The 16,686-nt window shown below is 44.1% G+C and overlaps 1 protein-coding gene across 6 annotated transcripts in view; it reads left to right on the plus strand.

The window, feature by feature from the left end:
• BRD4 (bromodomain containing 4) overlaps window positions 1–16,686 on the plus strand; it is a 214,028-nt gene that overhangs the window by 73,295 nt on the left and 124,047 nt on the right. For all 6 annotated transcript variants that reach the window (XM_074935108.1, XM_074935103.1, XM_074935105.1 and 3 more), the window contains exon 2: window positions 5,313–5,407. The gene's annotated coding sequence lies outside the window, so the exon portion shown is untranslated. The remainder of the gene's footprint in view (window positions 1–5,312; window positions 5,408–16,686) is intronic.

Raw genomic sequence — 16,686 nt, forward strand, 5'->3', positions numbered from 1 at the left:
GAAAAACCTGGCTAGATCGTCAGGTTCAACATGTAGTGATCAACGGCTCGATGTCTAGTTGGCAGCTGGTATCAAACTGAGTGCCCCAGGGGGGTTGGTCCTGGGGCCGGTTTTGTTCAATATCTTTATTAATGATCTGGATGATGGGATTAATTGCACCGTCAGCAAATTTGCAGATAACACTAAGCCCGGGGGGGGGGGGGGGAAATAGATATGATGGAGGGTAGGGATAGGGTCCAGAGTGACCTAGACAAATTGGAGGCTTGGGCCAAAAGAAATCTGATGAGGTTCAACAAACAAGTGCAGAGTTCTGCACTTAGGAAGGGAGAATCCCCTGCACCGCTACAGGCTGGGGACCGACTGGCTAAGCAGCAGTTCTGCAGAAAAGGACCTGGATTACAGTGGACGAGAAGCTGGATATGAGTCAGCAGTGTGCCCTTGTTGCCAAGAAGGCCAATGGCATATTGGGCTATATTAGGAGGAGCATTGCCAGCAGATCGAGGGAAGTGATTATTACCCTCTATTTGGCACCGGTGAGGCCACACCTGGAGTATTGTGTCCAGTTTTGGTCCCCGCACTACTGAAGGGATGTGGAGAAATTGGAGAGAGTCCAGCAGACGGCAACGAAAATGGTTAGGAGGCTGGGTCACATGACTTAAAAGGAGATGCTGAGGGAACTTGGGTTATTTAGTCTGCAGAAGAGAAGAGTGAGCAGCCCTCAATTACCTGAAGGGGGGGTTACAAAGAGGATGGAGCTAGGCTGTTCTCAGTTTTGGTAGATGAGAAAACAAGAAGCAATGGATTCACATTGCAGTGGGGGTGGCCTAGGTTGGATATTAGGAAACACTGTTTCGCGAGCATGGTGAAGCACTGGAATGGGTTCCCTAGGGAGGTGGTGGAATCTCCATCCTTAGAGGGTTTTTAAGGCCTGGCTTGACAAAGCCTTGGCTGGGATGATTTAGTTCAGTGGTTCTCAAACTTTTGTACTGGTGACCCCTTTCACATAGCAAGCCACTGAGTGCGACCCCCCCCCCCCAATAAATTAAAAATACTTTAATACCATCATAAATGCTGGAGGCAAAGCGGGTCTTGGGGTGGAGGCTGACAGCTCACAACTCCCCCATGTAATAACCTCGCGACCCCCTGTGGGGTCCCGACCCCCATTTTGAGAACCCCTGATTTAGTTGTTGTTGGTCCTGCTTTGATATTCTGTGATTCTAAGTTCAGAGTTCTGCTCTACAAAAAAATCTAGTAAATCCAGCAGCTCTGTTCCCTCCCTCTCAATACACCTTCTGCAAACAAATTGGCAGTGCCCAGGTCGCTCTTCTCTGTGCCATGGTTTCTCCTCTACCAGATGAAATTCAGTGTTGATAAATGCAAAGTAATGCACATTGGAAAACATAATTCCAACTATACATATAAAAAATGGGGGATGTGGTCTAAATTAGCTGTTACAACTCAAGAAAGAGCTCTTGGAGTCATGGTGGATAGTTCTCTGAAAACATCCACTCAGTGTGCAGTGGCAGTCAAAAAAGCGAACAGAATGTTGGGAATCATTAAGAAAGGGACAGATAAGACTCTATAAATCAATGGTATGCCCACATCTTGAATACTGTGTGCAGATGTGGTCACTTCATCTCAAAAAAGATATATTGGAAATGGAAAAAGGTTCAGAAAAGGGCAACAGAAATGGTTAGGGGTATGGAACGGCTGCCATATGAGGAGAGATTAGACTAGGACTTTTCAGTTTAGAAAAGAGATGACTAAGGGGGGGATATGATAGAGGTCTATAAAATCATGACTGGTGTGGAGAAAGTAAATAAGGAAGGGTTTACTCCTCATAACACAAGAACTAAGGGTCACCAAATGAAATTAATAGGCAGCAGGTTTAAAACAAATACATCTTTATTTTTTCACACAACACACAGTCAACCTGTGGAACTCCTTGCCAGAGGATGTTGTGAAGGCCAAGACTATAACAGGGTTCAAAAAGAACTAGCTAAATTCATGGAGGATAGGTCCATCAATGGCTATTCACTAGGATGGGCAAGAGTGGTGTCCCTAGTCTCTGTATGCCAGAAGCTGGGAGTGGGTGACAAGGGATGGATCACTTGATGAGTACCTATTCTGTTCATTCCCTCTGGGGCACCTGGCATTGGACACTGTCTGAATACAGGATAGTGGGCTAGATGGACCTTTGGTCTGACCCAGAATGGCTGTTCTTATGTTCCCTCATAACTAGCTTTCCTTGTCTGAATTTCTCACTGATCTGTGTTATGCCGATGGTAACTCAGAATGCCTTGTACTGAAACCACAGGAAGACTTAGAATGATGTATTCTGGAATATCCTCTGCTACCACCGTGTTTTCTACTTAAATACCCAACAGCACTAATTGCCTTAATCTATTTAAAGTGCACATTACTGAGGGAATTCTACACCACTGCGCAATGCAGAATTTTGCAGAAATTAATGTTTTGTGCAGAATTTCCTTTTTCCTCACACAGAATGGGCTGCAGAGATGTTGGCTGCCACTGTGGGGCCACTGGACCAGGCAGAGCCCAGTTTGCAAACAGAAGACGGGGGGGTGGGAATTGGAGGGTTCCTGGCAGTTGCAGTTCCCAGCATGCCCTGAAGAAAGGAGGCTGCGGTGTGCAGGAAACTTTGTGGCTGCCCAGGACCCAGCATCAGGCTCTTTCTCCCTCTGAATCCCTGGGGTCTAGGGGGGGAGGGTCTGAGTGTGCCGGGGGTGGGGGGGCAGAGTGTCTGGGCTGGAGGGAGCCTGTAGCTGGCCTCTGGGGGGTAGGGATGTGAGTGGGGCGGGGAATTGGGGGGGGGAGGAGGGCCATGGCTGGGCTCATGGGGAGGGGGCAGAGAAATAGGGACTAGGTTGTCATAGGGGTTTCTTTAACTCTCTACTCCTGGGGGAATTTTTGTGTGCGCCTATATTGTTACAGATATACTTGCTGACAGGTATTCTGAAATAAATTGCCAACATAATTGAAACTGGCATGATTCTATAGTGTTATTTTGACCAATAAAATTTGCAGGATTTTAAAATATTGTGCACACAATGTTTAATTTATTGGTATAGAATTCCCCTAGGAGTAACACATTGCCTTTATCCCCCAAAGTTCTTACATCTTACTGCTCTTCGGGTAGTGGCATTTATTGAAGTAGAGCAGAGAGAAGATGGGTTGGGAAGCAGTGAAGCCAGGAAGATACAATACGGTTATAAACTAAAGCCTTGTTTTCACTAGCACCCCCCCCCCCCCCAAGTGGTTTTTACTATGTGTTAACTAACAATTTTAAAATGTGAATTTGGCAAGGCAGTTTTTATAGGCGTTAACTGGTCAAGGTAAACCCTGTGCTCCCTCTACTGTTTTCTTCAACCAGTTAAGGGTGAAAAACACAAAGGGCCTTTTCCACACTAGGATTTTACCACATGTGAATTAACACATAATAAACATCAACACATATAGTACTGCAGCTGCACTTCTGTAGCGCTTTAGTGGAGACGCTACTATGCCAATAGGCGAGCTTCTCTTGTCGTAATTAATCCACCTCCCTGAGAGATGGTAGCTGTGTGTTTTGGAGAAGCTCTCCCATCAACATATCTCCACGAGGGGCTAGGTTGGTATGACTACATTGCTCAAGGGTGTGGATTTTTCACGCCCCTGAGCGACACAGTTATACCAATAAAAGTTTGTAATGTAGATCTGGCCATAGTAAAAACTTTTTTAGTGTGGACACACCAAAACTGTTGTTTGATCACTGCGCTGTAATGTGTTTGCATACATTAAGAGCTCAGTGCAACATTATCTTCATACATCAGTGAGTTAATTCACTTACAGTCAGAATTTAAGGCCAGAACACCATCTACCATATCTAGTCTGACTTCCTGTATATCATGGGCCACCAGCATCATCTAGCTTTCCACACACTAAGCGCAACAACTGAAATTAGACCAAAGTATTACAACCTTCAGGAAACCTAACTATTGTGTGCCACAGGCAGAGAATAAAAAGAACTGGGGTGCACCTATTGGTGAGGCCCCCTGCATGGGCAAGGAATAAATTCAGTGATATATACACAGAATCTCAGCAAGTGACCTGCACTCCACGCTGCAGAGGAAAGCAAAAAAGCCCAAGGTTACTGTCAATCTGACCTGGGAGGAAATTCCTTTCCAACCCCACATACAGTGATCAGTTAGACCTTGAACATGTAAGCAAGAACTTGCAGCCAAGCATATATATGAGAGAGGGAGAGAGACCATGAGAATTCTCAGTTACATCTCAGAGCACCAATCCACTTCATCCTGCATCCCATATCCAGCTGTGGCCATCTCTGATGCTTCAGAAGGAGACAAAACACACCAAGAATACATTGTGATGGGGGGGGGGGGAATCAGATTTTAGGAATATAAGACAAACTAGAAGGGATCCAAGGGCTGCAAAGCCCTGTCCCCATCACCACTATCAACCCCATCATACAAGCCCATTCAAATATGTCAGTCTCTCTCAAAACTAAGTTATTTGAACAGACAACTACTGGGGGTTTGTTACAAACTTCACTAATGGTTTGAAACCATCTAATTTCCATCCTACATTTTTTCATGGCCAAATTCATATCCATTTGTTCTTATGCCAGCAGTGTCCTTTAGTTTAAATAACTATCTACCCTCCCTGGTGTAGCCGCTTAATGTACTCATAGGACAACAATCATATCCCCTCTTCTTCTTTGTTTTGCTGGGCTAAACAAGCTAAGCTCTTTGAGACTTGGTTTACAGTAGCAACTTACGTCAGTATAACTACATTGCTCAGGGATGTGGAAAATCCACCCCCCTGAGTGACAGTTATACCGACCTAACTCCCAGTGTAGACAATGGTATGTCAACAGGAAGGCTCTTCCGGTCGACATAGCTACTGCCCCTAGGGGAGTGGATTACCTACATTAGTGGTTCTCAACCAGGGGTACATGTACACATGGAAGGAGGCAGCGGTCTTCCAGGGGATACATCAACTCATCTAGATATTTGCCTAGGTTTGCAACAGGCTACATAAAAAGCACTAGCAAAGTCAGTACAAACTAAAATTTCGTACATACGACTCGTTTATACTGCTCTATATATTATACGCTGAAATAAGTACAATATTTGTATTCCAACTGGTTTATTTTATAATTCTGTCTTTTTAAGTACAGTGTTAAATATACCTCTGAAGCACATGGCACAGGTCCTGGGATGGAGTAACTTAATTTGTCTTGGGATCTTTACTGTTAGACCTAATGTAATATACACCTTTTTTTCTTACAGATCTTTCTTTCAATAATAAAAGCTGCAGAAATGAAGGTGAGAGGGTAACAACTGTGAAGAAAAACAGAACACATAAGGGTCATCTCTGCTTCAAGGTAACTATCATCATAAATTTTACACCTTGTGAGCCAGGCCATAATATTCAGGATGACATGACTTCTAGGCTGGATTTTTTTTCAGTTGTGTTTAGGGTATACAGCATGTTTGCAGGACCTTATGGAGGGTCTTGACTCAAACCTTGAGGTTATGGCGCAGCAGACTTTTTTCGTGGTGGTGATGGGAAATTAAACCAGTTATAACAATCTTATTTTAATGCAGTTGTGTGTATAAATCTGAGCTTGTGATATCCTCTCAGGTCTGGTCTACACTTAACTTTTAAATCGACATACCTACAGTACTCAGGAATGTGAAAAATTAACCAGTGGAAGAATTCTTCTGTTGACCAAGCTGTTGCCGCTTGGGGAAGTGGATTGCCTCCATCAATGGGAAAAACCCCTTCTGTTGATGTGGGACGCACTATACACTGCGGTGCTGTGGCTGTGCAATGGTGTTGTGCCACTGTAACACCTGTAGCATGGACATGGCCTCAATAACCTTGTGTTCTTCTTCGAGTGCTTGCTCATGTTGATGTGTGTGCGCCGTGTGCACAGTCGCTGGAAGGTTTTTCCCCTATTGGTATCCATCTGGTCAGCTTAGGCACCCCCTGGAGTCACACCTTCATGGCACCGCATATAGGGCCCTGCCGACCCACCGCCTCTCCTTCTTACCGACAGTGACAGTCGTTGGAGCGTTCTCTTTTCTTTCATTTTCAAATTATCCCCTAGTGTACTTGTAGTTCCTACCTATAAATAGTTTCAGTAGTTAGTTAATAGTTCGTAGTGTCGTGTTTGAGCCCTCTCCCCTTGTTAGCCGGGATTCTCTTCCCAGTTCCCTTCCCCTGCCTGGGGCTAGGGCATGTCTCAGTCCCAGGGGTTTAAGCTATATGCGGTCTGCCAAAAGCTGATGTCAAAGGGCGACCCGCACATGTCCTGCTTAAAGTGCTTGGGGAATCCCACCAGACTGAGAGGTGCAAGATTCCACCCCGGCACTAAGAAGGAAAGGGACCACAGACTAAAACTGTTGCTGATGGAGGCAGCCCTGGGGCCGCAGACTGAGTCGAGCCTATGGTCCTGGCACTGGGTACTTAGGCATCAGTGCGTAGCACACCAGCTTCAGTCAGGGAGGTTGCGGCACCGAGGAAGGACTCTGGGGTCAGAGACCCTTGGCATCATTACTCCCCGGCACTGAAGACTTCCTCGTGTGCGAAGACCTGGCACTGCTTGCAGTCGCCGGTGCCTCTCAAAAAGCACAGGAAGAAGGACAGGGTGCTCGCTCGCTCAAATAACTGAGTGTGAGCCAGCTAGTGGAGCACGACCATGCTGAGCCACTCTGTCTCATCCGTGTCTGAGGTGATACCTTTGACTCGGGGCCCTCAGAGGGGTCCGTCGAGTCTGGTGCCAGTGGAAGAGGGTGAAGTGGAGGATTTAGATCTCCCCTCCACACCAAAGACCTTTGAGGCAGCCAGGGACCTCATAGCCCTAATGGGCCCACACTCTCCCAACCAATGCGAGAGGTCATCGATCCCAAAGCCTCCGGCACCGCAAAGACCTCCGGTGCCATCCTGGGGCAAGCCACTGATGATGCGACCCTGCTTGCCCTCAGCCCGGCAACGTCAGGCACTGTGCCACCATGGTCTCCGCACTCTTGACTCCTCAGCTTTAGAGATGGAGTTCTATGTATCTAGAAGGAGCCAGCACTGAGTAGAGCGGCATCCTCAGGGGTCGGAAGTGGGACAATCCTTCCCGCTCGTGCCATGGCCAGCACAGTGGAAGATGCCAGCGCAGTGACCCTTTTGGGCCCTGTGGGCGTATCACCAATCCCAGAGGTCCTTTTCACAGCAATCTCTTTGTTGCCTCAGATGGACGAGCTCTGTCCAGGGCCAGAGAGCTCTTTTGAGGTGTTGACATAAGCACCGGCACCATGGTCGGCAGCAAGACTGGCGCGGATACCGACAACTGGGTGTGCATGGAGTCCGACAGATAGGAAGGTCCCTTACCAGCCCGAGCCTCCTCATCTTCACCTGATGAGGCAGTAGCAGGGAACATCCTCGGTGCCTGACCCAGCTGATAGTAGAGCCCACCAGGAGCTCCTCAGAAGGGTGACCCAGAATCTGGGACTCCAGATGGAGGAGGTCACTGAGGTGTCAGACCCTATAGTGGACATCTTATTCCCCACAGTTCCCATCAGGGGGTAACACTCCCCCTTGTTTAAACAATACAAGAAACCACAAAGATCCTGTGGCAGACATCAGCCTTTCTAACCCCCACAGCGAAAGGGGTCAAAAGAAAATATTTTGTGCTGTCAAAAGGGTTCACACACTCTCCACTGGACTCGGCGATGGCTGTTAATGGGCGGGGCAAGGCAGCAGTGGCCCACTCCCCTGGGAAAGGACACGAACAAGCTGGAGCTCTTCGGCAAGAAGATAGTTTCCACCGAAGGACTCCAGCTTCGTATTGCTAACCAGCAGGCGATCCTCAGTTGCTATAACTTTAATTCCTGGGACGCAATGTCAAAATTTAAGGAGTTTGTGCCATCAGACTCCAAGACAGAGTTTTCGGCCCTGGTAGATGAGGTCAAGGCGGTGGTGAGGTCCTCATTGCACGCCTTGCTGGACTCGGTGGACTCAGCAACCTGTACCATGTCGTGGGCAATTGCTATGCATCGTTGCTCCTGGCTTCAGGCCTCGGGCCTCCTGGGGGAGGTTGAGACGACAATTCAGGGCCTCCTGTTCGAGGGCTCCACCTTATTTTTGGAAAAAACTGACTCGAAGTTGCATGGTTTAAAAGACTCTCCAGCCACTTTAAAATCTTTGGACCTGCATACACCCATCACCGAGTGTAAGCACTTTAAGCCCCAGCCTATGCTGCACCCTTATCAAGGGCATTCTAGGCAGGACTTCAATAGAAGAAGGGGCAGAAATTATCGGCGTCATCAGTCTCAACCCCCTGCCAAGCAGGGGTTGGGGTCGTCGGGACAACCCCCCGGTCCAGAGGACGCATTAATTCAAATCCTGGATCCGTTGCTACCCTTCTCGGCCCATTTATGTCATTTCTACCATGCGTGGTCCCAAATTACTTTGGAACGTTGGTTACTATGCATGGTAGAACTGGGATATTCCCTCCAATTCAGTTCAACCCCTTCCTCCCCTTCCCTGTCCCTCTTCAGGGACCCCTCTCATGAGCAACTCCCTAATCCAGAGTTTCTCCTCTCCTCTGTCAGGAAGCTCTCAAGCTCTGTTGCTGGAAGATGTTAGAGAACTAGCTAGCTTATATCATTACAAGAGGCTGAAACCTGAGCCTTTGAAAAGAGGATTTTTTGTTCAGATAGCTTAATACTCTGGTTTCAATTTAATGTCTGCTTAACAAACACTTGAAAGAAAAGCTCTCTATGAAAGTATCAGCATTCTGCCCCATAAAGTACAGGCTAAGGGCTAGTAGTCCCCACTGCAGAGGCTTTGCATGGTACAGCTGTGCAGTGACTACGTAGCATATACTGGCAAAAGGCAAGTATAGTTGTCAATCTCCCTGAACGACAGCTGTGTTGTTTAGGGGTATGTGACTTTTTTGCTTGTTGGATAGACCTAGCCTTAGACTTTCCCACTCATGTCCTCCTAGATGCCCAAGAAGAACAGGGAAAACTATTTAATATTCCTGATATTGCCTGGGTAAAACAAACAGAAAAAGCTTTGGGGGAAAATGGTCTCCTTTGTTCATCCCTAAAGAAGCAAAACAGGGGACACATTCTACTTTGCAGGTCACCTTTTAATGCTGCCACATAATTTAAATCCAGTGTAGTGCAGAATAATGGGGCTATTGATCTCCTTGAGTTCTGAGTATATTTAATGAGGAACATGGAAGGCTTCATGGCAGTATATTGTGAAAGTCTGTTATGGAGCTCAGGAGAGAGTCTAAAAGTATGTGAGACGTGCATATATGGAGGAGTTGTGCTTGGCATGGGCCAGGTGAGAATAACTGGGAACAGTGGGATCAATTGGAGTAAAATTAAATTTAAAATGAAGAAAAACTTCCAAGCAACCAGGCCTATTAAGGTGGAATAGGCTCCTTCGGAAAGAGTAGGGAAGTGCCATTGCTTGAGATGTTGAAGGTTAGACAAAGCACTGTAATAGTATAGGGAGCTGCCCTGCGTGGACCAGAGCATGGACAAGGTGACCTCAAAGGAATTGTCTGTCATCTAATTCTAAAGTTTCTGCAATGGTCACACAGCAGTCAGTATCTCTAGGGGCAAAAGGACTTTGATAAAATGTGAGTAGTGAGCACCCGAATCAGATCTCTGGATGTGGAGAAGAAACTGTGCAGGTAACTGTAGATGTCAGAGTTTACACATAATTGTGTGAGCAAGGATTAAGGATTTTAATAACAGATTATTGCGGTATAACTATTAAATTTGTTCCAGACAATGCAGTCTTGCTGGTGACATTAATGCTGTTCTCACCAGCTGCCTAAATCGGTCAGATGGAAAAGTAATCCTATTTGTGATTCCCCCCTGAAACAGATTGCATAATTAAAATAGGGAAGATCTGCTGTGAATTTAAATTAGCTGTTTTTGTATTTTGCTGCTGCTATTTGCGGGTTTTAAAGCTGTATAGTGAGGTGGAATTGCACTGATATTTGCTTAAATATTACAGCTGTTGGACATCAGTGGCCACTCCATGTTGAGTTCATGGTATAAGAATGGATTTTTATATAGTGTTAGTAAAAGCAAATTCAGCCCACCCACTTCCTTTTTTGTGAGGAATATTCAGGAAATTGATGAAACCGCATAAATTATCATAGCAGTTGGGTCTAATTAAATACTTTGCATCATATAGCTTGGGATATCAAACAAATTCCCTTTGGAGTACATATTCATAGATTCCACGACCAGATGGGGCCATTGTGGTCATCTAGTCTGACCTTCTGTATAACACAGACTAGAGAACTTTCCCAAAATAATTCCTAGAGCATATCTTGTAGAAAAGCATCCAATCTTGATTTAAAAACTGTCCATGATGGAGAATCCATCACAACCCTTGGTAAGTTGTTCCAGTGGTTAATCACTCTCACTTTTAAACATTTATGCCTTAGTTCCAGTCTCAATTTGTCTAGCTTCAACTTCTGGCCATTGGATCATGTTATACCTTTCTCTGCGAGATTGGAAAGCCCATTATTAAATATTAGGTTTCAGAGTAACAACTGTGTTAGTCTGTATTCGCAAAAAGAAAAGGAGTACTTGTGGCACCTTAGAGACTAACAAATTTATTTGAGCATAAGCTTTTGTGAGCTACAGCTCACTTCATCAGATGCATCCGATGAAGTGAGCTGTAGCTCACAAAAGCTTATGCTCAAATAAATTTGTTAGTCTCTAAGGTGCCACAAGTACTCCTTTTCTTTTTATTAAATATTCGTTTCCTCTGTAGGGATTTATCGACTATAATCAAGTCACCCCTTAATTTTCTCTTTAAGCTGAATTGTTTGAGCTCCTTGCGTCTTTCACATCTTTTAATCATTCCTGTGGCTCTTTTCTGAACTCTCTCCAATTTATCAACATCTTCCTTGAATTGTGGATGCCCGCACTGGATACAGGATTCCAGCAGCCAAATACAGAGGTAAAATAACCTCTCTACTGCTTTTCTTGATTTACCTGTTTATGCTTCCAAGGATTGCAGTAGCCCTTTCGGCCACAGTGTCTCACTGGTAGCTCATGTTCAGCTTTATCCAGTATGACCCCAAAATCTTTTTGAGAGTTGCTGTTTCCCAGGATAGTCCCTACATTCTTTGTTCCTAGTATGTATCCATTTACATTAAAATGCATGTTATTTGCTTACACCTAGCTTACCAAGTGATCCAGAACAAACTCTGGGGTTTTTACCCACAAAAGCTTATGCTCAAATCAATCTGTTAGTCTTTAAGGTGCCACCGGACTCCCAGAACGAACTGTGTCAGTGATCTGTCCGCTTCGTTATTTACCACTCGCCCAATTTTTGTCTCACCTTGTAGGACCATACTAGACACACCTCTTTGATGACGATTCTCCATCTACAGTTACATTTTGAGACCTGTCAGTTAGCCAGCTTTTAATCCATTTAATGTGTGCCATGCTAATCAAAACGTTATACTGTACTAAGTAAAATGCCTTACGGAAGTCTAAATATATTACATCAACTCTATTACTTTTATCAGCCAAAGATGTATTCGCAAAAGAAATCAGTTTGGCAGGATCTATTTTCCATAAACCTGTGTTAATTGGCATTAATTATATTACCCTCCTTTAAGTCATTATTGCTTTAGTCCTGTATCTGTTGCTCTTGTATCTTGCCCAGAGTCAATGTTAGACTTCACCCTTTTTAAATATTGGTGCAGCATTAGCTTTCTATCAGTGTTTTGGAACTTCTTTGATGTTCCACGACTTAAATCAACATTAATGGTCCAGTGAGCTCCTCAGCCAGTTCTTGTAAAACTTTTGACGGCAAATTATCCTGACATTCTGATTTTAAAATGTCTGACGTTTAATATCTGCTGTTTAATATTCTCCTGAGATGCTAGTGGAATGGAAAGATTGATATGATTATATCTGTTTTTTCCAAATACAGAACAAATATTTGTTGAACACCTCTACCTTGTCTGCATTATTATTGATAATTCTACCACTTCCATCTAGCAGTGGACTAATATCATGGTTCTGATTCTTTTTCTTTCTAACAGGTTTCAGAGTAACAGCCGTGTTAGTCTGTATTCACAAAAAGAAAAGGAGTACTTGTGGCACCTTAGAGACTAACCAATTTATTTGAGCATAAGCTTTCGTGAGCTACAGCTCACTTGATGAAGTGAGCTGTAGCTCACGAAAGCTTATGCTCAAATAAATTGGTTAGTCTCTAAGGTGCCACAAGTACTCCTTTTCTTTTTTTCTTTCTAATATTCTTAACTTCTTATCCTTAACTCTGCTGGCCATAGACTTTTCCTTGTGTCCCTTTCCTTCCCTTATCATTTTTCTACAGTTCCTAACTTCTTATTTATAGTTTACCATAGGTGCTGATTGCCCCACCCATCAGCTGATGGGTGCAGAGCATCCCCTATTTTTTCTCTGGGGGTGCTTGAGCCCTTGAGCACCCATAGAGTTGGCACCTATGGTTGTTACTATTAATCCCCTTGGTTGAGGGTTTTTGGGCTTCTAGTAAAGTGTTCTTAAACAATTCCCAATTGTCATTCAAATTTTTTTGATTAAATTCTCTCCCCAAGTTAGTGAATAAGACAGCTGTTAAACAGTACACGGACTACGCAAGTTGAGGGCAACAAGTGAAAAATATAACATGGAATTGAAACTGCATTGATAGTTTAGGTGTGGACAGTGTAACTACCTAACCAGTAGATTCTTAACAGTTCTCTGTGGAGGACTTTCCGGTGTTCTGTGGAGCGCATACTCTCATTTTCAGCTGCTAAATTGGACAGCTGAAATACTTCTGATGTTACTCTGATGTATGTAATTACTGTAGTTGCCACAGGGATGTTATGTAATAGTCTGTTTAAATGTGGTCAGTGCTATGAACAAGTTTGTGATCTTACATAAGCTGAAATTTGGCCAGGATACTTGGTCAAATATCCTGACTCTTATGCAAAATGCATTGGATGTGTAATGGCACAAATGTTGAGAAATTTTTTAAAAAGTCTCATTCAAAAGACTAATATCCAGCTATATGCAACCCCAGCACCATGCTGGTGTATTGGGTTCAGTATACATTCTTAGCCTGGGACAGTGGGGTTATGGTCTGTGACTACCGCTGCTAGGGTGAGAGTGCCCCATACTGAATCATAACCTTCCTCTATTTTGTGTGGTAGCCAGAGGTCTTAAAATAGTTTTGGTGACTGTCCTGTATTGTGTACCTTACCTTAAGGATTAGTACTGTAGTTTTCTTAAATTTTTGCTGCACTTCTGAATTAACACCTCCAAATCAATCTGTCCTATCTCAGGGCCTCTCCTTCTGCCCCTCCACCCCCACAAACATGATACAGTTTTGTGGTGACCTAGAATCCTATTTTCCACATCTCCGACTCAAGGAATATTTCCAACACACCTCTGAACAGCATACTAACCCACAGAGACCTTCCTACCAACACTACAAAAAGAAGGATTCTGGCTGGACTCCTCCTGAAGATCAAAATAACAGACTGGACTTCTACATAGAGTGCTTCCGCCAACGTGCACAGGCTGAAATTGTGGAAAAGCAGCATCACTTGCCCCATAACCTCAGCCGTGCAGAACACAATGCCAGTCACAGCCTCAGAAACAACTCTGACATCATCAAAAAGGCTGACAAAGGAGGTGCTGTCATCGTCATGAATAGGTCAGAATATGAAGAGGAGGCTGCTAGGCAGCTCTCTAACACCACATTCTACAAGCCATTACCCTCTGATCCCACTGAGGGTTACCAAAAGAAACTACACCATCTGCTCAAGAAACTCCCTGAAAAAGCACAAGAACGGATCTGTACAGACACACCCCTAGAACCCCGAGCAGGGGTATTCTATCTGTTCCCAATATCCATAACCCTGGAAATCCTGGACACCCCATCATCTCAGGCATTGGCACTCTGACAGCAGGATTGTCTCGCTATGTAGACTCCCTCCTCAGGCTCTACGCTACCAGCACTCCTAGCTATCTTCAAGACACCACTGACTTCCTGAGGAAACTACAATCCATCGGTGATCTTCCTGAAAACACCATCCTGGCCACTATGGATGTAGAAGCCCTGTACACCAACATTCCACACACAGATGGACTTCAAGCCATCAGGAACAGTATCCCCGATAATGTTATGGCAAACCTGGTGGCTGAACTTTGTGACTTTGTCCTCACCCATAACTATTTCACATTTGGAGACAACGTATACCTTCAAGTCAGTGGCACTGCTACGGGTACCCACATGGCCCCACAGTATGCCAACATTTTTATGGCTGACTTAGAACAATGCTTCCTCAGCTCTCGTCCCCCAATGCCCCATCTCTATTTGACTGCATTGACGACATCTTCATCATCTGGACCCACTGCATGCATCTTTTGAAGTGAGCTGTAGCTCACGAAAGCTTATGCTCAGATAAATTTGTTAGTCTCTAAGGTGCCACAAGTACTCCTTTTCTTTTTGTAGATACAGACTAACACGGCTGTTACTCTGAAACCAGTCACATAAACACCACCCTATACTGGAAACCTACTGACTGCTATACTTACCAGCATGCCTCCAGCTTTCATCCAGACTACACCACAGGATCCATTGTCTACAGCCAAGCTCTACGATACAACCGTATTTGCTCCAACCCCTCAGACAGAGACAAACACCTAGAAGATCTCTATCAAGGTTCTTACAACTACAATACCCACTTGCTGAAGCAAAGAAACAGATTGACAGAGCCAGAAGTCACCTAGTACAGGACAGGCCCAACAAAGAAAGTAACAGAATGCCACTTGCCGTCACCTTCAGCCCCCAACTAAAACCTCTCTAGCGCATCAAGGATCTACAGCCTATCCTGAAGGACGATCCCTCACTCTCTCAGATCTTGGGAGACAGGCCAGTCCTTGCTTACAGACAGCCCCCCAGCCTGAAGCAAATACTCACCAGCAACCACACAGCAAAAACACTAACCCAGGAATCTATCCTTGCAACAAAGCCCGTTGCCAACTCTGTCCACATATCTATTCAGGGGACACCATCATAGGGCCTAATCACATCAGCCACGCTATCAGAGGCTCATTCACTTGCACATCTACCAATGTGATATATGCCATCATGTGCCAGCAATGCCCCTCTACCATGTACATTGGCCAGACCAGACAGTCTCTACGTAAAAGAATAAATAGACACAAATCAGATGTCAAGAATTATAACATTCAAAAACCAGTTGGAGAACACTTCAATCTCCCTGGTCACTCGATTACAGACCTAAAAGTTGCAATATTACAACAAAAAAACTTCAGAAACAGACTCCAATGAGAGACTGCTGAATTGGAATTAATTTGTAAATTGGACACCATTAATTTAGGCTTGAATAAAGACGGGGAGTGGATGAGTCATTACACAAAGTAAAACTATTCCCCACCCCCACTGTTACTCTCACCTTCTTGTCAACTGTTGGAAATGGGTCATCCTGATTATCACTACAAAAGGTTTTTTTTTCCTCCTGCTGTTAATACCTCACTTTAATGGATCACTCTGATTATAGTGTGTATGGCAGCACCCATTTTTTCATGTTCTCTGTGTGTGTATCTTCCTACTGTATTTTCCACTGCATGCATCCGATGAAGTGGGTTTTAGCCCATGAAAGCTTATGCTCAAATAAATTTGTTAGTCTCTAAGGTGCCACAAGTACTCCTTGTTCTTTTTACCTTTTTATTGTAAGTAGATGCATGGATACCATGGTGGAAGGTACAACGATGCTGGCTTGCTCAGCAGAGCTGCGGTAAAGATTGGATTAAACATATGTCTATTATGTAAATTGCAGTAAGCTTTTATATAGTAGAATGATGGATAAATTAAGATTTATAGTTTGATACATGTTTAAATCTCAATACTGTGTTTCTTTCAAAAATGTATAATCCTGTAGAATCTTTTCTAGATACATACATGAGTAGCTGGGAGTGGAAGCATCAATGAAGCCTGTATATGGGAGCTAGGAGTTCTGTTCCTGGCTCTGCAAGACATGTGATCTTGTGTAAATTAATCTCCCAGCTTCAGTTTCCCTCTGTAAAATGTGTATAATACATGTTCCTTAGGGCTAGTGAAATGGAACTCATAATTTCTAAAGTACACTATGATCCAATGTATTTGAACAGCAAAATTGTATTTCCCTCTCTGTGGACATAGTTCATTCTCAGCACTTTTAAAAATTATTCAGACTGTTTTGTGCACGCTTTGAGAAATTAAGTAAGATGGGTTACTAGTCTTCAGTGAGGATCAGTTGCTCTGGTGAGTGAAGAAATGTATCTGCTTTTGTGGAAGCACAATATGAATTTTCTACTAAATTAAGATGCACTTGTTTGTGTCACTAGAGTTGTGCAAAACACTGTTGCTCTGCTTCCCCATGGTGTAGCTAGTGGTATTGTATAACTACAGATTGATGCAGTTTTAAAAAATGCAGGGCAAAATTTTCATCTCAGCCTCTACTAGGCCTCCCTTTTCGGTAACTGCAAATCGCAGGCATATTTAACTTAGTTATTTTCAGGTGCAGTTAAAATACCTTGAAACCACAAAAGTGACAGTAATTACAAGTGCAAAGAGGCTGGCTTT

The sequence above is a fragment of the Natator depressus genome, chromosome 20 (assembly GCF_965152275.1).
Source record: "Natator depressus isolate rNatDep1 chromosome 20, rNatDep2.hap1, whole genome shotgun sequence".
Classification (NCBI taxonomy): Eukaryota; Metazoa; Chordata; order Testudines; family Cheloniidae; genus Natator; species Natator depressus.